The 21,887-nt window shown below is 42.1% G+C and overlaps 1 protein-coding gene and 1 long non-coding RNA gene across 3 annotated transcripts in view; one reads left to right on the top strand and one right to left on the bottom strand.

Moving 5' to 3' along the window:
- The window catches only part of GAP43 (growth associated protein 43), a 122,048-nt gene that overhangs the window by 77,782 nt on the left and 22,379 nt on the right, over positions 1-21,887 (bottom strand). The gene's annotated exons all lie outside the window — the stretch shown is intronic.
- LOC108177921 (uncharacterized) overlaps positions 2,614-21,887 on the top strand; it is a 228,524-nt gene continuing 209,250 nt past the window's right edge. For both annotated transcript variants that reach the window (XR_011387891.1, XR_011387892.1), the window contains exon 1: positions 2,614-2,777. This is a non-coding gene — a long non-coding RNA (uncharacterized lncRNA). The remainder of the gene's footprint in view (positions 2,778-21,887) is intronic.

The raw sequence follows: 21,887 nt of genomic DNA, 5'->3' as shown, positions 1-21,887 counted from the left end.
CCAGGCACTGAGCTTTGTGTTTTGCACAGGAACAATCTCATAGCAAGTGTATGAGGTAGGTATTCTAACGTATGAAGTAGCTATTATTACTATTTTTGCAGATAAGGACACTAATACTCAAGAAGTTCCACATTTAATAAGTGGTCGAGCTAAGATTTGACTACCTACAGAGCTGACTTTAGAGTGCAACCTCTCTACAGCTCCACTCTGCAGCCTCTCTACCACTGTTTCACACAGAAAGGCCTTGTTAAGTGCATGGTGAATATGTATTATAACTGGCATGAAATTCTGCTGCTTTCCTAGAACAACTTATAGCAAAACAGATATCAAATGAACTCCCAGAGCAACATAAAGAGCCACGGGAGAGGCACTTCCAAGGCGGGCAAGCTCCAGAGAACTGAGGAATAGGAGGCGCTGAAGTTTGCTTTAGAAGAGTCTCTGCTGTGTCACCTCTTACTGGCTTATTCAATGCAGGGAATGCACAAAGACACTCAGACCTGAACCTAGCTATAACAAGCAGAACTGTAAGACAGAAATGAGCGACAAGGAATTGCATAAACCCCCTTGCTGGGCCATGGAAGGGTCAGGCCTGTGAGCTAGCAGCATGCCAGCTGCCCTCTCAGTAAGTAAGAAATGAGCCACAGCTGGGAGGATGCTTGTGTGAAGACGAGAAGATTTTTTTTTTTTTTTTTTTCTTTTCTATCAGGGTTGAGAAAAATGCTTATAGGCAAAAGGTTTTGTGAAACCAAGATAAATGGTGCTAAGTCACTAGACAAAAGATCATACCCTCTTGCTGTAGACACCTGTCTCTAGGGACTATTTCACACAATCTCAGGACTGTATGAGGACAAGGCAGCAAGGCAGTAAAAAGGCCGCAGATCACTAAGACAGCACAGTGATCTGGCAATAAGAACAACAACAACTATCAAATATCTTTCTTAACTTGCAGGGCTGTTTTTCCAGTTAGAAAGGAGAGGCAAGGAGGAAGGATTCTGACTACAGCCTTGCTGCTGAACTGGTTAGCAACAGCATCTGTATCACGCAGGGCAGGGTGGGCAGTCAGCACAGTCTTGCCTAGCCCCAGACCTACTGCACCAGTATCTGCATTTTCATAATCTTCATACATCACGTGTGAAATGCATTGGCCCACAACACCCAGACTTAAACATACCTGCTCTGGGGAATCCTTTAGAGTATCTCATTAAATGCAAGGAGGTGTCTCTATTAGGAAATTCAGAGAAATAAGAAGCAACAGGTATATGGTGAAACCAATGGATGGGCGATCGGGGGCTAGGGCATAGACCTGACACATTCCAACTTGACTGTAACTTACGGAATTCTCTTTACTTATCTGGGCTTCAGTTTCTTTGTACATTAACAGAGTTGACTAGGGGATGTGAGACTCAAACAAAGTAGCCAAGTTCTAACTGTGTACAAAATATATATGTGTGTATACACACATACACACAAACCCCCCATTTTCTTATTTCCCTAGAAAAGGCTAAGCAGTTATCCATGATCTAATCCTGGACTCTGAATGAATGGGGTCTCCCTGCCATACTCCAACCCTTACTGCCACTTACCTTCTAAAATTGTCTATTGCCTTCCAAATTTATAGTAATACTGTGACTCAAAACAGAGCTCCCTCAAAGGTCCCCAAAGGTGACCACCAAACTGAGAAAGCACAGAAGTCTTGGCCAGCCCGCTTGGCCATTACACGTTTGACGCAGCTCAGCGTGACTTGTCTTTTATGCTCTGGGACCTGGTGAATGAGCACCTCATCAGGAGAGCAGACACAACCACCCTTTAGTGCCCGATCCCAGCCCTTGCGAATGCAGGTACACGTTATTCCTACCTCAGCAAAAAGCTAGATGGCCATTAAGGGGGAACGGATGAAGATTCTGAAAAGCCACCTTGCCAGTCTGTGTGGAGACTCTGAATGAAATCTAGATATATATGTGAACCACTGTTATCCTCTGCCACAGTTGACTTTCACCTATTTAAACAATAAAAGAAGCTCAGGTCCCATCAGCGTCCTACACCCATCACTGGCAAAGGCACATGTCTCCCGCTAAGGTTTTTGTAGGCTCCTAGGTCCCTTCTTTGCAAGCTGGAGACAGATGGGGTCTTAACATGTGGCGCCACCTGACACCTTGGCTCTCTCCTCTTCCTTCTGGCTTCCCTCTCACGTGGACCTGAAGTGGTTTACAGCCATGACAAAGTCGAGCACAGCGTTAAGACTTGCATGCTCCACGCTGGTGCCGGCATCTGACTCCAAGAGGAAAGCTCACCCCCAGTCTATGGGTAGCCACACCCAAAGTCACCTCACTTCTTCCTACCTCCTTCAACGACTCAACTCCCCACCCAAAAAAATATATTTGCAACTGTCTTCGGACAAGAGTGGAAAAGGGAAATTTCAAATTTAGGGGCCTAGAACACATAATAGGAAGAATGCGTTATTTTTCCAAATTAAGTGCAAGGCCTTGGCTCTTTCCCTGGCTTTCTTTGTTAAAAGCCTCTCGACCAGTCATGGCCTGAATTTTGTTTGTAAAGGCTCCTGCTGACATCAGAAAATCTCCCCGCCCAGGGCGCAGCCACCCCCCTGGCCTGCCAGGAAGACAGCGGGAACAGCCCGAGGAATGCTAACGCGCTCTGTGCAGCCTCCGAGCCAGGCAGACACCCAGCGGCCTCTCTGCTTCCTTCCCCACCCGCCGCGTGACCTTGACGGTGTCCCAGGGCTCAGTCCCGGGAAGGAGGCGCTGCTGCCAGGGGCGCAGGTGAGGGGAGCGGATAATGGAGGGCGGAGAGGCCTGGGCTGCACCGCTACCTGCAGCCCCGCGGCGAGGCCTAGGGGCAGGGACTGAGGCTTTTGTTCTCTCAGCAACCAACAGCAGCAATGAGCTCCCAAACAAGAGTTCCTGGAGGTTCGTTTCAGTAAAACCGAGTTCCTCGGGGCCCGGTGGGTAAGAGAACTGGTGGCATTGGAGGCGGGACGCCACCGGCTGCAGACGCCGCGTCGCAGCCTCCGCGTGGGGTCGCAACAGCGAGCGGAGGCTCCGCCCCGCGCACGCCGGCCCCGCCCCGCGGCCAAGGCTCCGCCCGTCACGCCCGTCACGCCCACCGTCCCGCGGGCGAGTCTGGGAGGTGGGCGCGCCGCCGAAACAAAGGGATGAGATCACCCTGAAGGGAGGCCGAAGCCGAGCGAACGCCCGCGGGAGGCGGAGGAGGAGCGGTCCCCGTGCCGGGGCGCGGAGGGTGGGGGAGAGAAAGGCCTGCCCTGCGGGAGGGAGCGGGAAGTCAGTGTGTGTGCGCCGAGAGCGAGCAGCCTTGGGTAGAGCCGCCTGCGCCTTTGGGGTGGGGATGTTTGCTTAAATCCACCCCTCTGATCGCCATCGTGTCGTTCCCCCCGTACTTCCACGGTTTATCAGTTCTTTAAACCCTGTAGTTGTAAGTCTGGGGTCTGAGATGGGTTTCAGGGTGTGCCTGAATGTGAGGTAGTATGCAAAGCATGATTATTGTCTATTAAATCCATAGCTTTTCTAAGAATGGCATCCGCCCTGCTCCACGAGGTTTAAACATTACTAGGCTTCAGCGTCATAGAATAGAAAATAATAATGATAATTAAAAACACCGAACATGCAAATGATGCCAAGGGTGAGGAACTGGTAACACCGCCCTCTTTGGATGCTCAGATTGTTACCGTTCTGAACCAGATCAGCCTTGTACAGGCGAGTCCTTTTCCTTGTAAGAAGAGACTTTAAACTGGATCATGGAAGACCAAGTATGGGAGGCATAGACTTTGAGGCACTGTGAGGGCGGCATGGACGAGGCTGGGGACAAGGAGAACTCTTGGGTCCACCTTTTGGTTTTGTCTCAGGCTGAACCTCACTACCTTAGAAGACCCTGAATAAAGGCTTTGATGTGTATCTCAAGCCATTGTTGACAGGGCAGGGAGTTTGGCTTGCAGTACCTGTAGCTGGTTACTACCATTAGCTCATGAGACTTGGTGGGCACTCCCAGACTAACCCTGCAAGAAACGAATGCAGGAGGTCCTGGATCAGTTTCACCAGGTGGTTACTGTGGGTAACTGACACCAAGTTACCCCGGGTTCCTTTCTTCGGCCTGACGGTTACCATCTTCCCAGTCTCCCCCGAGCCCTCTGCAGCTCTCCTCGCCCACCTTCCGCTTTAAATCAGCCGATTCCAAAACCACTCATCACCTCTTTTCTCCTCATTTTCTGTTTTCTCTGTGTCCTTCCCTACCCCAGTGGTGCTTTTTTTTTTTTTCCTAACTTTTGTCTAATCTGCCTGGGAAATGTCTTTGAAGTTTCATTTTATCCATCCCTCCTTTTGTTCATTTGAAAATCTCATGACACAAAGGTACCTAAGAAACAAAGTTTTGCTATAGTTTTCGTTTTCATAAATGTTGAGTGGGGTTTTTAAAACACCTATAGATCAGTAAAAGGAAAACATAGTAATGGTTATATATATATTTTTTTCAAATGAAATTATATATAAGAAATGGTTCTGGGACCAGCATTGTACCACAGTGGGTTTAGCCACCACTTGTGATGTCAGTATCCATATTGGAGTGCTCATTCCGATCCTGGCCTCTTTGTTTCCCATTCCAGTTCTAGCTGGTGTGTCTGGAAAGGCAACAGAATATGACCCAAGTTCTTGGGCTCCTGCCATGATTTGGGAGACACAGATGGAGTTGCCTGGTTCCTGGCTTCAGTCTGGCCATGCCCTAGTTGTAGCTATTTGGGGAGTGAACCAGTGGATGGAAGTCATTCTCTCTCCCTTCCTCCCTCCCTCTCTCTCTCTCTGTCACTCTACCTTTCAAATAAATAAATCTTTGAAAAAATACATGGTTCAACCCCTCTCCACAGTGTAGTAACATTACATTCTCCTGTATTTCCTTGACAAAGGTACAGAATTTCAGCTAGATTTTGTATCAACTAGAGTTTTATGGACAAGTCTGGAAATCACCATTTTATGTTACTTCTGCAGAGAAAGCATTCTAAGTTTCAAGTGTAACTATTTTTGATATACGAATATAACTTATAACTAGGAAATTGCTTGCTTTTCTAAGAAGCTGTTTTCTAAGAGGCTACTCCACCAAGACACTAACATTTTTATTTCTGGACAACGGGGAAAGACAGATAATGTTTCTGTTTTTACAAAATTGAGGTTTAAGGTAAATTAAATGAATATTTTCCAACCAAATTTCTGATTAGCAGAAAAAGTGCTCTCCCACTTAGGTTGAGAGTTTGCAGTCTTTGGCGGGAATATTCTGGATCAGGATTTCAGGAGTCCTAATCCCAGAGATGCTGATTGAGGAGTCTGGTGTAAAGTAGCCAAAGTACATTTTAGTATGGGGCAGGCTGCTCTACAGGGTCCATAAACCACAGTGATGACTATAAACTGAGCCACACTCTCTTTGGAAACAGTGTCCTTGAGTTTCTGAAAAATACAGTAGTAAGCAAGTCAGAATTTTCTGTCCCTATCTCATTGCTTCTTGACATTACAGACACCAAGTATCAGCTATCACATACAAATGACAAAGAATCTCTCTTCTACCTTCCAGCATGCATAGCTACATAGAACATGACACAAGTCCTGGAAGAGCCCATCACAGCATGTTGCATCACATCCAAGGAAAGCAAGCCCTAGGGAATGAAATCAATTCCTTGGTAGAACTGGACTAGCCCTCATTACCTCCTTTGTTTCCTAAGTCCCCAGTGCCACAAAGAACAAGAAGACTGAATGTGGGACAAAGTAGGTAACTGAATTAGCTCATTAGTGTCAAAAGGCATGGTTTGGCCTTAGGCAGTTGGCAGGTCTCAATTTATTATCCTTCCATTGTGGGCCTGAAAGATCCAGATTAGCAGACTAGATTGTTCCTCTGTTACATTTCAATCATAGAGACATGCTTTGGTGCTGCTTAGTAGTTCCTATGGAATCATAAAAGCCAAAAGGCATAGCCTGAAAAAATAGCAGAGTATGCTTTTTGTACCCCAGAAGCAAAATTCCCAAGTTTTGCATAATGTCATTGAATATTGTAATATGCAATATAAATGCAAATCAACTTCCAGGATTTTATCACATTTTCTAAGTTATAGGATACATATTGCTCCTTTGTGAAGTTTCAGTACATGTGGAGGTATAGATAGCCCTGGTCCAGGAGAAACCCCATCCCTAGTGCATCACAATATTACATTGTGCATGTACTATGTGAAATGGTTTGAAAGCAAAAGAGAATGTAGCAAAGCTTATAGTGACATCCAAGGGGTCTTCAAATAGTTCATGGAAATGTGTGTTATCCATAGACTCCAAAATATTTTTTCACTAAAATAAATTTATCTTGTAATTCCATTTTTCCATGACACTTTTTGAGTACCCTTATCTATGATAGCAGATGTATTTAATCAACTGTTCTGATACGAGAAGCTGACTTTGGTTGGTGCTATTTTAATTTTTAGGGGTTATATTGATTACCATATAGCCACATAAATACTCAACCTGAGGGAAGTATTTATAATACAATACATTAGCTATAGAAGTTATTTCATCTGTCTCTCTGTTATATCCAAGGTAGCATATACTTTTTCTACTTATTTATTTATTTATTTATTTGAAAAGTGGTGTTAACAGAAAGAGAAGACACAGAGAGATCGTCCACCTCCTGCTTCATTCCCTGAATGACCACAACAGCCAGGACTGAGCCAGGCAGAAGCCAGGAGCCAGGAGATTCATTTGGGTCTCCCACATGGGTGGCAGGGGCCCAAGCACTTGGGCATCCTCTGCTGCTTTCCCAGGCACATTAGCAGAAAGCTGAATTGCAAGTGCAGCCAAGACTCAAACAGGGCCTATATGGGATGCTGCAGGCTGGGGCATTAACCCACGGAGCCACAGCACCGGTTCTGGGTAACATATACTTTTAAAATTAGGAGCCATTGAATGCTGGTTTTCTGGAAATCTGATCCCTACCACGCCCTTCAGCAGTGAGTTTAGGAATATTCTAGTTTTCACAAGTCAGAAGTATGATCTCCTTTGTGTAATCTTGTTTTGCTGATGTCCTGTTTATTTTGAAGAGTCACAGACCTCAGAGGTGGAGGGGCCAACAGAGGTTTCTTAACTCCATCCTTACTCAATATATATTTCTTGCCTGGCGAACTTCAGAATCTCCTTTGTGCTTTACTTTGGATGTGGCAATTTGCCCAATATTGTTAGGAATTTTTGAACACACCAAATCCTGTAAATCATTTTCGAGGTGCTCCTGGATTTCCCAAGATGTCTTGGTGAATTTCCGTATTCTTTAAATATAACTATATTCCATTATAGACACTAAAGAGACCCCCACACAAAATGTTACAGCTGCTCTGCACTGTGTACATTTCTGGAAAGTGGACTTGGCATTATTTTCCCCAAGAAACCACCAATTTACACATCTGTGCTTTGCAGCGTTGAATATAATTACCATGATGTTGTTTGTAGGCACATGACCCTTGGAAGGGGCACGGTTAAACATCTGTAAACAGGGATAAACATCACATTGTGTCCCTTTCTCAAGCAATTTGAGCAATTATTGCTGGAGGAAAAGAAAAACCTTTTGTCCAGCCGATAGACAGCAGTATCTTCCATAGACAGCAGTATCTTCCAGTGTGAGGCTGTGTGAGACTGCTTTTGCCCCCCACCCCCACCCCAAGGCAGATGTTGCTGAAGCACTCTTTTGACTCAGGAACACAGTGTTCAAGTAAAACCAGGCTTTTAACAACAGACCGTGAGAGAGGTGTGCTGAAGTAGCAGTGGGTTTGTTCAGTATTTCCTCAGATCCTTCTGGAAAGAGCTGAACTCTTCAGTAAGGACAGTTTGTATTTCCTAAGGATTTGCCTCCAGAGAAGAACTTTTCAGATAAACTCTTGTCTGTTGCTCTTTCACCTACTATAAATGGATGAGGGCACAAGTATGTGACTTGTGTAAGGTCACACAGAAAACAAACGTGAGAGTCAGTATTTGGATCACTTTGAACCTCCCTTTGTCAAGCAACCAATTCGTTTTTATATGTAGAGTGACCAATGGATAAATTAAGCTGAGAACAATGGAGGAATTGAAAGGTGGACCATTGTACGGTGGAACAGAAAATTTCAAATCTATGAGAGTCAGTTGAGCTGAGTTCTCCAGCCTTAATGAGAAGCAGTTACCGTATGGTAGAAGCAACATATAAACACCCCTATATGTAAATTTGGCATTGGAGGAGTGGACAAGGTAAAGATAGAGACCAACATTTTCTCACTACCATTGTTTCACATATTTTAGAAATATTCTTTAGTACTAATTTTCAAAATTTCAAATGTTTAGTATCTAAAGGAGAAGTGAATCTGTTTTTGATGGGAAGATTCATCAGATATGAGCCAGGCAAAAATGTTATTCTTGAAAATAACAGCAATATTTATGCTTGGAAGGAACTGCCCACATTCTAGGATCAGTACATAGCTGGAATTTCAGAGGTAAGGCCCTAGAGGCAAGGATGGGGAAACCTAACATATAACTGGTATTAGAAAGGAGGTAGCATATTTCTAAACAGATGGTTGCAAGTAGATGGTCAACTCATTAACTCTTTCTGCTATTTTTTTAATTTATTTGAAAAACAGAGTAATGGAATCTCACATAAACACACACACACACACACACACACACAGAGAGAGAGAGAGAGAGAGCTTCCGTTTGCTCTTCACTTACCAAATGACAGCTCCAAAGTCACTGTAAGACCAAGTTAGAGTTAGAGGCAAGAACCAAGAATTTTTTCCAGGTCTCCCACATAGGTGACAGGAACCAAAGCACTTTAGCCATTACTTGCTGCCTCCCAGGGTATGCACTGGCAGGAAGCTCCAACAGAAGTCGAGTGGGAACTTGGACCCACTAGTTCCAATATGGAATGTAGGCATCCCAAGCAGCCTCTTAACTGCTGTACCAAACTCACTAATTCTATGAATCTGTAAACTTGGTCTTGGGATATATGGGTGTTTAGAAGGCAGAGGTTACCCTTGGTATAAAGCACAAGATGAGAGAAGAAACTATTCCTTATACCCTTTTCTAGCCTCCTTTGACACCCTGCACAACTACTTCATAACTTGCTCAAGAAAAAGATACATAAACATACGCTCTCTGATGTCAGTGTTCTCTCAGATTTCTATTCAACCTTATTGCCTCATTTGGCTATCTGCTTAACCTAACCTAACTCTGCATCCTTTAACGTGTCTTATACATTTCTTGACTGCTACCTTCCTCTTATAAAGGTTCTGAATAATACATGAAAGTTACAAAGCTGTATAAAATTTTACAGCATTCATTGTTAATAATAAGTTACAGAAATTTGCTTATCAATAACTTTATTGGCTGTCATTTTATCTCAGGATTGTGGATTGAGCCACAGTTAATTTTATCTGGGAATTTTCATCAAGATCTTTCAACCTTTTCAGAAATTATGAGGGGGGCAATATTAGCAATTTAGTTGAAATATATTAATACAAATTATTTATTGAACACTAAATAGTATCCAGGAATATAGAGTCATAGAAAATAAAATTATTGCCCTCAAAATAGGTACCATTTAGATATGGTAAGAATAAACTAAAAATTAAATAACACAAAGAAGATACATTCAGCTGGTATAATATATGCTTCAGAAATTTAGAAGAAAGGATCACTACGAAGCCTAGAAGAAGGAATTGACAGCAAAAGAGAAATTCAGAGGGAAAAATGGATGTAAGAGAAAGGTGATGGGTTCACTTTTTTAAAAAGGTTTATTTATTTATTTGAAAGTCAAAGTTACACAGAGAGAGGAGAGGCAGAGAGAGAGAGAAGTCTTCCATCCGATGGTTCACTTCTCAACTGGCCGCAATGGCCGGAGCTGCACCGATCCAAAGCCAGGAACCAGGAGTTTCTTCCAGGTCTTCTATGTGGGTGTAGGGGCCCAAGGACTTGGGCCATCTTCTACTGCTTTCCCAGTCCATAGCATAGAGTTGGATTGGAAGTGGAGCAGCTGGTTCCTGAACCGGCACCCACTTGGGATGCTGGCGCTTCAAGCCAAGGCGTTAACCCCTTGTGCCACAGCGCCTGCCTTGGGTTCAGTTTCAAATAAAAAAATGTAGAAGAAAGGGCCAGTGTTGTGGGGTAGCACGTGAAGCCACTGCCTGTGATGCCTGCATCCCATACTGACACCACTTCTTGTCCCAACTGCTCTACTTCTGATCCAGCTCCATGCTAATGACCTGGGAAAAGCAGTAGAAGGTTGCCCATGTGTTTGGAAGACCCGGATGAAGTTTCTGGTTCCTGGTTTTAGCCTGGTCTGGCACGTTGGCTATTGTGGCCATCTGGGAAGTGTACCAGAAGATACGAGATTCTCTCTGTCTCACTCACTCTCTCTCTGTAACTCTAACTTTCAAATAATAAAAAAGTGTAGAAGACATTGGACATTCAGAAAACAATTAAAAGCATTGTAGGGCAAGAAGTATGACCTTGAGCTCTTTTGTAAAAAGTCGTAATTGAAGCTATGAAGGTGAAAGATATTTCTAATGAATAGAATTAGAGATCAAAGGTCAGGAAGATAAAGATCTTGTTCTGGGGAATATCTGTGTTGAGAAAACAGGAGAATGCTGATCCAGGGAGAGGCAGTCACTACGGTTTGGATGTTTGGTTGGATGGCATGTTCCCCAAAGGCTGGTTAGTTAAAGGCTCAGTCTCCCAAGTCTTATGTTAATGGTACCAAGAGGGTGAGAACTTAATCCAGTTACAGTGTTTGGAGGTGGGGACTTTGGGAGGTGTTTAGACTGGGTCAGTAACATGGAGCCCCCTCGATTACATCCCGGTGGCTTTATCAAAGACTGTGTCAGCACAGACAGGCTCTCACCATGTGGTACCCTGCATCACTCTGAGACTCTGCCAGCAAGAATGCCATCTCCAGATGCTCAACAGCTGGGGCCTGCCCCGTCTTGAACTGTGAGCCGAAGGAAGTCTCTTTCTTAAGTTGGGCTGCTCGGGAACTGACTAATACACCTACCTAGGAGAGTACGAACCCAGGGAATCCAAGGAGTGTTCAGGAGTCAAAGGAAGTGAAATGTTAAGTGAAAGCTAAGAAAAGCTTTCTAGAAATGAATATGAAGCAGCCAAGTAGGGACCTCAGAGAAAGTAATATTTGAACAGTGAAGGAGAGAGAGAAGGACAGATTACATGTGTTTAAGAAGAGCATGGTGGGGGGGTGCTGGTGCCGAGGCTCACTTGGTTAATCCTCCACCTGCCGCGCTGGCATCCCATATGGGTGCTGGGTTCTAGTCCTGGTTGCTCCTCTTCCAGTCCAGCTCTCTGCTGTGGCCCGGGAGGGCAGTGGAGGATGGCCCAAGTGCTTGGGCTCTGAACCCATGAGGGAGACCAGGAGGAAGCACCTGGCTCCTGGCTTTGGATGGGCGTAGCTCTGGCCGTAGTGGCCATTTGCGGGGTGAACCAACGTAAGGAAGATCTTTCTCTCTGTCTCTCTCTCTCATTGTCTAACTCTATCTGTCAAATAAATAAATAAATAAATATATAAAAAGAAGAACATGAAGGGATGGCATTGTGGAGCAGCAGTTTAAGCTGCCACCTGCAACACTAGAATCCCGTATGAACACATGTTTGAGTCTCGGCTTCTCCACTTCTAATCCTGCTCCCTACTAATATGCTCAGAAAAGCAATGCAAGATGGCCCAAGTACATGCGTCCCTGACACCCACATGGGAGACCCAGATGGAGTTGTAGGCTCCTAGCATTGGGCTGGCCAAGTCCTGGCTGTTCCAGCCATTTGGGGATTAAACCAGCAGCTAGAAATGGATCTTTCTCTCAATACCCTGTCTCTTTCTCTCTCTCCCCTGCCTCCTTGACTTTCACTCTCTGTAACTCTGCCTTTCAAATATATATATATATATATATATATATATATATATATATAAAGCATGTACTATACAAAAATGAAGAAAATTACCTTTTGAGATATTTATCAAGTAGAGAAACTAGAACTTTCTGTTTCTATATTGGTACATGAAATGGAACACAGAGGAAAGAAAAATATAAAAATGTCCATATGAAGTGAATTTGGAATGTTTACTTTTTTTTCTTAAAATTTCCAATTCAATCCCATCAAGGTGGCGTGTACCAATGCCATCTTACTAGTAAAAGTGATCAGTTTAAGTTCATAATTGATCATAATGATAGGATTAAGTGTCAAAGAGATCACATAAACAAGACTAGTGGCTGCTAATAATAACTGACAGAATTAAAAAGGAGAGAATGACCCAATGTGGGAAGCAGGATACACAGCAGACTCATAGAATGGCAGATGTCCTAAACAGCACTCTGGCCTCAGAATCACCCCTTAAGGCATTCGGATCCAGCTAAAAAGCCCATTAGAGTTTCTTAGGCATGGAACCAAGACATTGTGACAAAAAAAAAAAAAAAAAAAAAACAAAAAAAAAAAAACCCTAAATGAAAGATCTCTGTGAGTGAGATCCCAGCGGAAAGAATGGGACATCAAAGCAGGAGATACCTTTCTCTAAAGGGAGGAGAGAACTTCCACTTTGACTATGGCCTTGTCTATAGAAGATTGGAGTTTGTGAACTCAAGAGGCTTCCATAGCTTTGGCAGTTCAGGACAAGAGCCTCGGGTGATTACTGACGTCATAAATAAGGGTGTCAACTGTTAAATCAACAATGGAGTCACTGTGCACCTGCTCCCCATGTAGGATCTCAGTCCTTAATGTGTTGTACTATGCGAATTAACGATAAAACTACTACTCAAACAGTATTCTATACTTTGTGTGCCTGTGTGGGTGCAGTCTTAGTATATACTTAGTATATACTAAGTTTAACTTATACTACACATGTATATATATAGTATATACTAAGTATATACTAAGTTGATCTTCTGTATATAAAGATAATTGAAAATGAATCTTGATGAAGAATGGGATGGGAGAAGGAATGGGAGATGGAATGGTTGTGGGTGGGTGGGAGGGAGACTATGTTGGGAAAAGCCGCTATAATCCAAAAGTTGTACTTTTGAAATTTATATTTATTAAATAAAAGTTGAAAAAATAAAATAAAATTTTTATTTACTTATATTCATTTTATTTGAAAGGTAGATACAGAGCAAGTGAGAGAAAGCAATTTCCTCCTTCTGGCTCTCTCTTCAAATGCCCACAGCAGCTGGCCTGGTCAGGTCAAAGCCAGAACTCCAGAACTCAATCCAAGAGTCCCACATGGGTCGCAGGGAGCAAATTACTTGAGCCAGAATCTGCTGCCTCACAGATGTGCATTAACAGGAAGCAGGAATTAGAAGCAGAGTCAGAACTTGAACCCAGGCACTCTGAAGTATGACCCAGGTGTCCAAAGTAGCACCTTAAATTGTGTATCAAATACCTACCTGTACCAGGATATGCTTACTTTCAATAATGGGGTTAACTGTACATTCTATGTTCAACCTTGACTCCATCTGTCATTCTAGAAAACCAGTAGTGAAATTTTTCTTTCCAAACAAAAAACTAATCAAGTGAAATAAAAACTGAGATACTTTTCGAACACTAACCTAACTCTGCAAACAAAATAAGACAACAGCTCTTCTCTATAAGTGTGTTGCGGGGGGAGACTTGACATAGAAGGAAACTCATGTTGCTGTAGTTCATAAAACTTCACCACTAATATCTATGCCTCCTATCCCGAGGGCCTCTTGGCCTATGAGTGCCAAATAATAAAAGGTGTCACAGGGTAACAGAATTGAGTTTTATTCTTTATTCTTTTTCTTTCCTTTTTACCTTTTACGAGGAATAAGACTAGGAAACAGTGACTTTTAAAAATCATAAACATATGTGTAAATCAAAGCATGCTATGAGAGACAGTCGTGTTAGCAAAAGTGTCTGTGGATCTTCTACATGTGCAGATTTGAAAGCTTTGGGATCAAATGTCTGGAAGACCATCTAGAAGCCAACACAATGCATAGAACCGTATCTGTCTGTCTCCCACCCCAGAATCTAGAGTGTAAATGCAGCTTGGGGAGTAAGTACACAGGGATAAACATGACAGCTCAGAGAAAGAAAGGGATTGTAGATGCCTACCTGAAAAAAACTCTTAATGGATGGATAGCTAACTTAATAGAGAAAATACTGGGTTTTACATCACCCTGCAAACTTCAGGTGCATGTGCGTGTGCATGCATGCTCAATGTAGGTTTCTTCTTTGGTTACAGATACATTTCAATGCCCTTTCGAATATGACCAAGAATTCATGCCTGTGTATGAAGGGATGAACATCACTCTTTCCCATGGAAATGCATCTCACAAAGGGAGCACTATGGAAGATGTGAGGGTTGAAGTAACCACACCATAAGAGGCAATGTAACCTCCCATTAGGTTCCTAAGTGAGCAGCACTTTCAACATGGCACCACCTCTCAACAGGCACTGACTCCTGCACATTTGAATGCATAGAAAAATCTGAAGAGCTTATCAGTGACATCTAATCTCCAGAAATTATTTTAAAAACTCCTCCAGGTAATGCCGAGTCAGGGGATCCATGAAACATTTCAGAAAATACTGCTTAACTCACTGTTGTTGCTGAGTAACTGTCCTTAAAGTTTTTGTTACCCCATTTTTATTTGAAACAGCTGACCAAAGGTTTTCACTGAGAGGGGGAAAAAAAAAGGTGGTGGTGTTCCAGGATTCTGACAGAATACCCTGAATATCCACCATCCCAATTCAACATTTTTCTCATTCTCCTCTTTTTCCTGTCTGTTTCAGTTAAGTCATTTCCCCACCAGCATTCTTCTTGAAGCTTAAGTATGTGAACCCAGCTGTTCTTTGATGCCATGTTGGTTTCCTCCTTTAAGCTTTCGGTCTCTTCTTGTCTCTTCTTTCCTCTGTTTTAATACTTGTCTCTTTCTAGCTTGAAAGAAAAGTACTCTTTTCCTACAATCTCATATTTCTTCCTCCATTCAACACTACTATGGTTTGAATATGCCTTGCCAAAATTCATGTCAAACCCTATTCTTCAATGCAAAGCATTAAGAGGTAGAGACTTCGGGAAATGATTCAATCATGAGATTTGTCCCTGTAGACTGGGACTGGTATCTTTATAGAAAGGCTTGCAGGAGTGAGCTTGGCCTTTCATGCTCTTCTTCTGTGTGAAGACACAGTAATGAGGTAGCAACGTGGAAGAAGGGAGCAGGCCTCACCTGACACCCATCTACTGGCACCTGAATCTTGAACTTCTCACCTCTAGAGCTGTGAGGAATTAGTGTCTGTTATTTTAAGTTACCCAATACATGATATTTTGCTTTTGCATCAGGAATAGCCAAGCCTCCAATTTCTCTATGTGCTGTCTATGCTAATTGTATTTCTTCTACCTCAGTTGCCTTCCAAGCCCTTGCAATCTGGCTTTCATTTTTGCCACTGTACTAAATTCCCACTGAGAGCTTATCAATGGTCTCTTCATTCCCAAATCCAGTGTTTCATTCTCCATTCTCATGCTTCTTGATCACCCTGATTTAATAGTGTTGACCATTCTATTTTTGGGATTCCTTCTCACTGTCTTCTCTAATTCCATCTGCTTGGTTTTCCCCTATCCCCAACTTCTCTTTCTACTTCTTTTAATGAAGTGTCATCTGCCTTTAAAAGAAGAAAAGGCCCTTTTCCCAGCTGCTCTCTTTTTGAGTCACTCTCATCTAAACACAGGAAGATAAATAAGCTCTCCACAACACTTTGAATCACTTACACCCAGTCCTTCTGGCTTTAACTTCTGAATCTTCAGTCAGGCATTTCTTTCTGGATGCTTCACTCATATTGATTATGTTGGAAATTAAACCATTGTACTCCTTACTAAAGCAATGCTTAACTTTGAAGTTTATCAGTTTTGCCAATAGTACTTCTGCTGTACTAAATCTAAGCTAGAAATCTTAAAATCATATTTATTTTGCTATTCATCAGGGGACAAATTAGGGGGAATGGCTAGGCTTAAAAGGTTCAGTGAATTTGAAATGAGGTAAATGATCTTAAGTGCCAGAGATGGTGTCCAAAGTTAGAAGACTGCTGGAACAAGAGCCCAATAGGCAGAGGCTCCCCAATCTCAGAAGCTAAAAGGGTATTTTTGATAGAACCCACCCGAAGAAGTCAGAATCCGAAAATAAGGGTGGGGTATAGAAAAAGCAATCTAAGAATCAGGGAAATGAAAATGAAAAGCAAATAGAACTATAGAAAGGAGCAGGGTAATTGCCTAAAACAAGGTCAGCTTCTGTGTCTTGCCTTGTCATACTGCTTACACCACATGTCAGTTGGCCAACCAACCAGAAGGACCACAGACCACATGCATTGAGACTTTTCTTCATGTCCTACAGGCATTTAAAATGGCTCGTGTTTCTTCAAAAGATCTATAATTTACATTTCAATTTTAAACTATAAGGCTTTATTTCCTCATCCATTTTTTTTTAAATTAATGACCTCTTACCTTCCCGTGTCCATTCTCGCTCTGCAATCCTGTGTAAATGCGCTTTCACCATGTCACCCTTAGTCAGAAGATTCTAATGACACCAACTTCTTACCACACTATGTTTTTTAGTTAAGCCTCCTCCTAAATCCCAATCCACCCCCACCCCAATTCTTAACATCAAACACTCTTCACTTCTGTCAGGATGGTTCACTCAACCCCCCATGAACATGCCCAAGTCATGCCACTTTCCTGGAGCGCTTGCTCTTCTCCCTTCAAGTTGAGCATGCTAAGTGGTACTCCCATTTTAATGAGCCCAGATTCCTCTGCCTCCTCCAAGGAGCCCTCACTGAGTGCTCATACCACCTGTTTCCTTAACAGGTGGACTTGTTTTGTTATCTCCATGACTGCTATTCCTCTGCTTGTGTCTATTTCTCGAACACCAGCCACTTTTCCCCAATGTTTTAGTTCAGGTTGCTATAACAAAATACTGTAAACTTGGGGGCTTATAAACAGCAGAAGTTTATGTCATACAGTTCTGAAGTCCAAGGCCAAAATGCCAGCTCACCTGGTTTCTGGTGAAGGCCTGTCTTGTGGATCACAGAAAGAGCCCTCTTATGGTGTCCTCACATGGCAGTAGGGGTGAGGCACCTCTCTGGGAGTCTCTTTATAAGGGCAAGAATCTCATCCATGGAGGATCTGCTCCCATAACCTAATCACTTCTGGAAGTCCACACCTCTTAATGCTATTGCCTTGAGGGTTAGGATACCACCATATGAATTTTGAGGGAACACAGACATTCCGAGAATAGCACCTTCCTTGGTGGTGGGGTTTATGGCCCCCTGCATCCATCACAGTATGTGCCACAGTAGTCCCTAAATAGACTTGTGTTCAGGAAACACAAGTTGGTTGTCCAGTTTTTTGCAAAGAGCTACTGCTACTTAATGCATAAAACATAGTGGGAAGAAGGTTCCTCCCACATAATACGGCATAAAATTATAAGCCTCTCAACAGAGAGCTCTTCTGTGGTTAGGGTTTATCCTAATTATGTTTTCTTTGTAAAAATGACAATCTACTAACTTAAGGCACTGCAAATATTTCTGAGGACTTACATTCAATTTAGGATACGTTAAGATTTCCCCTTTTGTGTCTCAGATTACTTCTGTTTTCTTCAGTATGATATGAAGTACCCCCTCTCTGTATCTCTTTATGTCTTTCTCTATATCTGTCTCTCTTTCATTGAAGTCTTTTAAATCCTCAACTATAGCAACCATCCCTGAGTCCTTGCTGCATCACCAATACATGTTGTGCTAAGCTTGAATGCTATAATATCAAAGTCTTCTCCTTCAGCTTCTATCACTGAGCAGAAATGATTGGTTCATTGAGTGTTCCTTGGATCCAATAAATAGCATCAAAACCAAAAATTTCTAGCACAGTAGTAATTAGTTGTATAAGCAAAAAAAACCTAGGAAAGGAACAGCTTTGGAAGTTTCCACTGTGCATGTAAACAGTTGACAGAAGCAGAGCTACTTGCAGAAAAAAATTCTTTATAGGTCACAAATGCTGGACAGATTGGTGGCCTAGGCCAGACAATCTGTTTATCTAAGGCTGACTTACCCTTGGCACTGAATTTTTTTGGATCCGACAGAGAGAGAATAATAAAAAACTCTTAGATCATTGTTTAAGACTAATCTTTTCAAGAGACATAATCCAATATACATAGGTTTTTAGTAGCTATTTTAAATTTCTAAAATTAGTCTATGCTTAATTCATAAAAATGTATTAAACAAAAATTATGATAAACGTCAGTTGACTATCACCCTAGATCCAAAATAGAAATCTCAGAAATCCATAAAATTTCATGTAGGAATTTCATTTTAACACTTTAGGATTTATTTCAAAGCTCAATTATTCCATGCACACAAAACTAAGCTGAATTGAAATAATGGGACTTTATTCAATAAGATGGAAAAATATTCTGAAATATATTAAGAAATTTTGGCATGGTTTTTTGGTGGCAAATCATTGAGTTTCAAATACCTAAATTTAGTATTTAGCTTCCATGTCTGGATAACCATGGAAAATGGCTATGTGTAGTGAAGATTGACAGAGGCCAAGACAAGAAATTAAAGATAAGGATATCACTAAATGAACTTTCAAGTATTTCTCCTCTGACTCTGTTTTGGTCTTTGTACCTGACTTTTTGAATAATGAAGAGTAATTTGGTAGGGCCTTCCTACTCTTAAGTAAAGACTAACTTGCTTTCTCTCACTTGGTGACTGTTGTAGGAATTGAACAGCAACAACACATGAAATGTTGGACATACAGAATCAAAGACTGAATTCCAACCTACCAAGGATATCACTGAGGAATTAAATGCATGGCATAGAAAGAATGAAAATATCTGGTTCATATTTTTGGCCTACAGTAGACATTCAATAAATATTTCCCAATTAATATATTAATGTCTCATACACAAGAAGACTTCTAAAATCCTTTGAAACTCAGAAATACTATGAAAGTAATAGGAGAGCGATTGATAAACCAAAGTAATGTAGGGGTCAACCATATATACACTTTAAAAATGTCCCTCTCTGGGGAAAGATGGGAGACTCAGTGGTTAATGGAAGCTCTCTGCTTCAACAAGATTGTTAGATGAATTCAGACATGCTGAGAAAATCCTACATTAACAGAGCTATCACTTCACTTCTCTCTGGAATAAAAAGCTCTGATGAGGTTCTGGCTTTGACAATGGCCAGAATTTCATAACAGGTTATAACCACAGATTCAATTGCCTAACATTGTGGCATTTGCCATTACATGTTTTATCCTTCGAGTCCCATAAATAATTTTCTCTCAGAATGTCTTGAAATATCCTGATTGGTTTTTTAAAATCTCCATTTATAAGTCACTAATGCTAAAAAATATGCAGAATTCTACATGCAACCACAACTATGTAGAATCATTGCATACTTGGTAACTATAAAGGATTTTTCTTTTTGCTTTGAAATTTATATCGTTTCTAGAAGATCTTGCTATTTTTATCATGGAATGTTTTTGTCATGTTGACTCTAAGATTAACCTGGGATGCAAATAGGATGTGCAATGGATGTTCTGTCTTATCCATTGCTTAAAACGCCTCATGGTGTCTGACTTATTGCTCCAGGTTTGTTATCCTTTCTCAACTTGTGTTTGAACTCCTCCCACTCTCACCCATTCATCACCCTGATAGTCCTGTCCAAAGACTATCAGGTAAAATATAATAATCAGTCAAAGCCAGATGGTGCCAGTGGCAAAAGCAAGCATTCCCCCTACAGTGCTTGCAATAAATAAATAAATAATACAGTCACATTTGATAATTTAATGAGTATAAATTTACCACAGCAGGAAATCCTCCCCAAATATTTAAACAATTAAAATGTAAAAGGAGAAATAAATTAACATTGTAGCAATAAGCAGGGCCAAATTCCTTTTTGCTTGCTCTTAGGAAATCCACTGCATCACATATCTTAGACTGACAGCTGGACTGAAAGGAATATATGGAATGGATGGACAAGACCAAGGGGAAGAAATCAGAAGTACATGAAGGAAAGTGGAATGGATGCACCAGTTATAACATATATTTTAGCTTATTCTTATTGCCTCTGATCAGAATTTAAATACAAGCATTCATTTTTCCAAAGAATATGTATTAAGCATATTTTATGTGTCAGGCAATATACTAAGTTTCAGGAAATAAAGGTTACTAAAAGAATCATGGAGGGGCTGGCATTGTGGCACAGCAGGTTAAGCTGCTGTTGACAATGCGGGCATCCCACATGAGTAATAGTTCGAGACTCAGTTGCTCCATTTCTGATCCAGCTCACTTCTACTGTGTCTTTGAAAGCAGCAGAAAATGGCCCAAGTACTTGGGACCCTGAACCCATGTGGGATACCCAGATGAAACTCCTGGCTGCTGGCTTAGGCCTGGCCCAGCGCCATCTGTTGCTACCAGTTGTTGCAGTAAACCATCAGATGGAAGATCTCTGTCTCTCCTCCTCTCTCTAACTCTGCCTTTCAAATAGAATAGATAAATAAATGAAGCTTAAGAACAAAGTCATGGAGACCTCATGGTCTTCACATACCACTGTTGTGAACAGATTGTAATAAATACATATCTTGGGTAGATACAAGAACTAAAGAGAAAAATAGAAAAGAAAAAAATGGGGACTTATAGGGAATGTGTGGGTGAGGTGCTATTTCATATAGGATAAGGAAAGTCTCCTTGATGACATTACAAGTAAGAGCTGAGTAGATCCCTGGGGAAATGCGAGAGCTAGTCATGAGAATATATTGCAATAAAGCATTTTGGGCAGAAGGAAAGTATAAAAATCATCAGGATATTACAATGATCCAGAAGAAAAATGCTAGTAGCTTGAGCCTGATGTCTAAATGTAGAGTTGTATCAGTAAGTTTCTTGGATGTAGGCACTATAACCAGAACTGGAATAGGATGACATCAGAATCATATCACTGAAGGGAAGGCGAGAGAACCAGCAGCAAAATATAGGCAGGAATCAAGGGAAGGATGGGCACAGGAGACACACTGCAGGGAAGAACACACACTGGTTAAGACATGGGTCCTTGTAGCCGGCGCCGCGGCTCAATAGGCTAATCCTCCGCCTAGCGGCGCCGGCACACCGGGTTCTAGTCCCGGTCGGGGCGCCGGATTCTGTCCCGGTTGCCCCTCTTCCAGGCCAGCCCTCTGCTGTGGCCAGGGAGTGCAGTGGAGGATGGCCCAGGTGCTTGGGCCCTGCACCCCATGGGAGACCAGGAAAAGCACCTGGCTCCTGGCTCCTGCCATCGGATCAGCGCGGTGCGCCGGCCGCAGCGCGCCGGCCGCGGCGGCCATTGGAGGGTGAACCAACGGCAAAGGAAGACCTTTCTCTCTGTCTCTCTCTCTCACTGTCCACTCTGCCTGTCAAAAAAAAAAAAAAAAAAAAAAAAAGACATGGGTCCTTGGGCACCACAGCCATGGAGCCTCGACACCACTGAGGATAACTGGTAATTCTCATTGCATCTTTACATCATTCCTTAAAGTTTCAGATGGCTAAGTACAGATCTTAAGGTGCCTAAGTTCCAGCTCCCAGGAACTGATGGCCCTCTCCTTGAGACAGACTCAAATTTCTATTCCCCTATTGTTGTCATATTAGTAAGGCATGCTAATAATATCTCTGAACTCCATGTTCCAAGAACCCATGTAAATTAGCATTAATGAGTGTTGAGAGCATAGAGTGTGAAAAAAATTAATTAGTGGAATTAATATCTTATTTTTCTGTTAGTTAATTATGTATTCATTGAATGTAAGACACATATGCAAGTATACACACAGAAACATACACACTACCAAAA

Source organism: Oryctolagus cuniculus, chromosome 4 (assembly GCF_964237555.1).
Source record: "Oryctolagus cuniculus chromosome 4, mOryCun1.1, whole genome shotgun sequence".
Classification (NCBI taxonomy): Eukaryota; Metazoa; Chordata; class Mammalia; order Lagomorpha; family Leporidae; genus Oryctolagus; species Oryctolagus cuniculus.
Note: the sequence above shows the minus strand (reverse complement) of the source record. Positions and strands in the feature narration are given on the sequence as shown.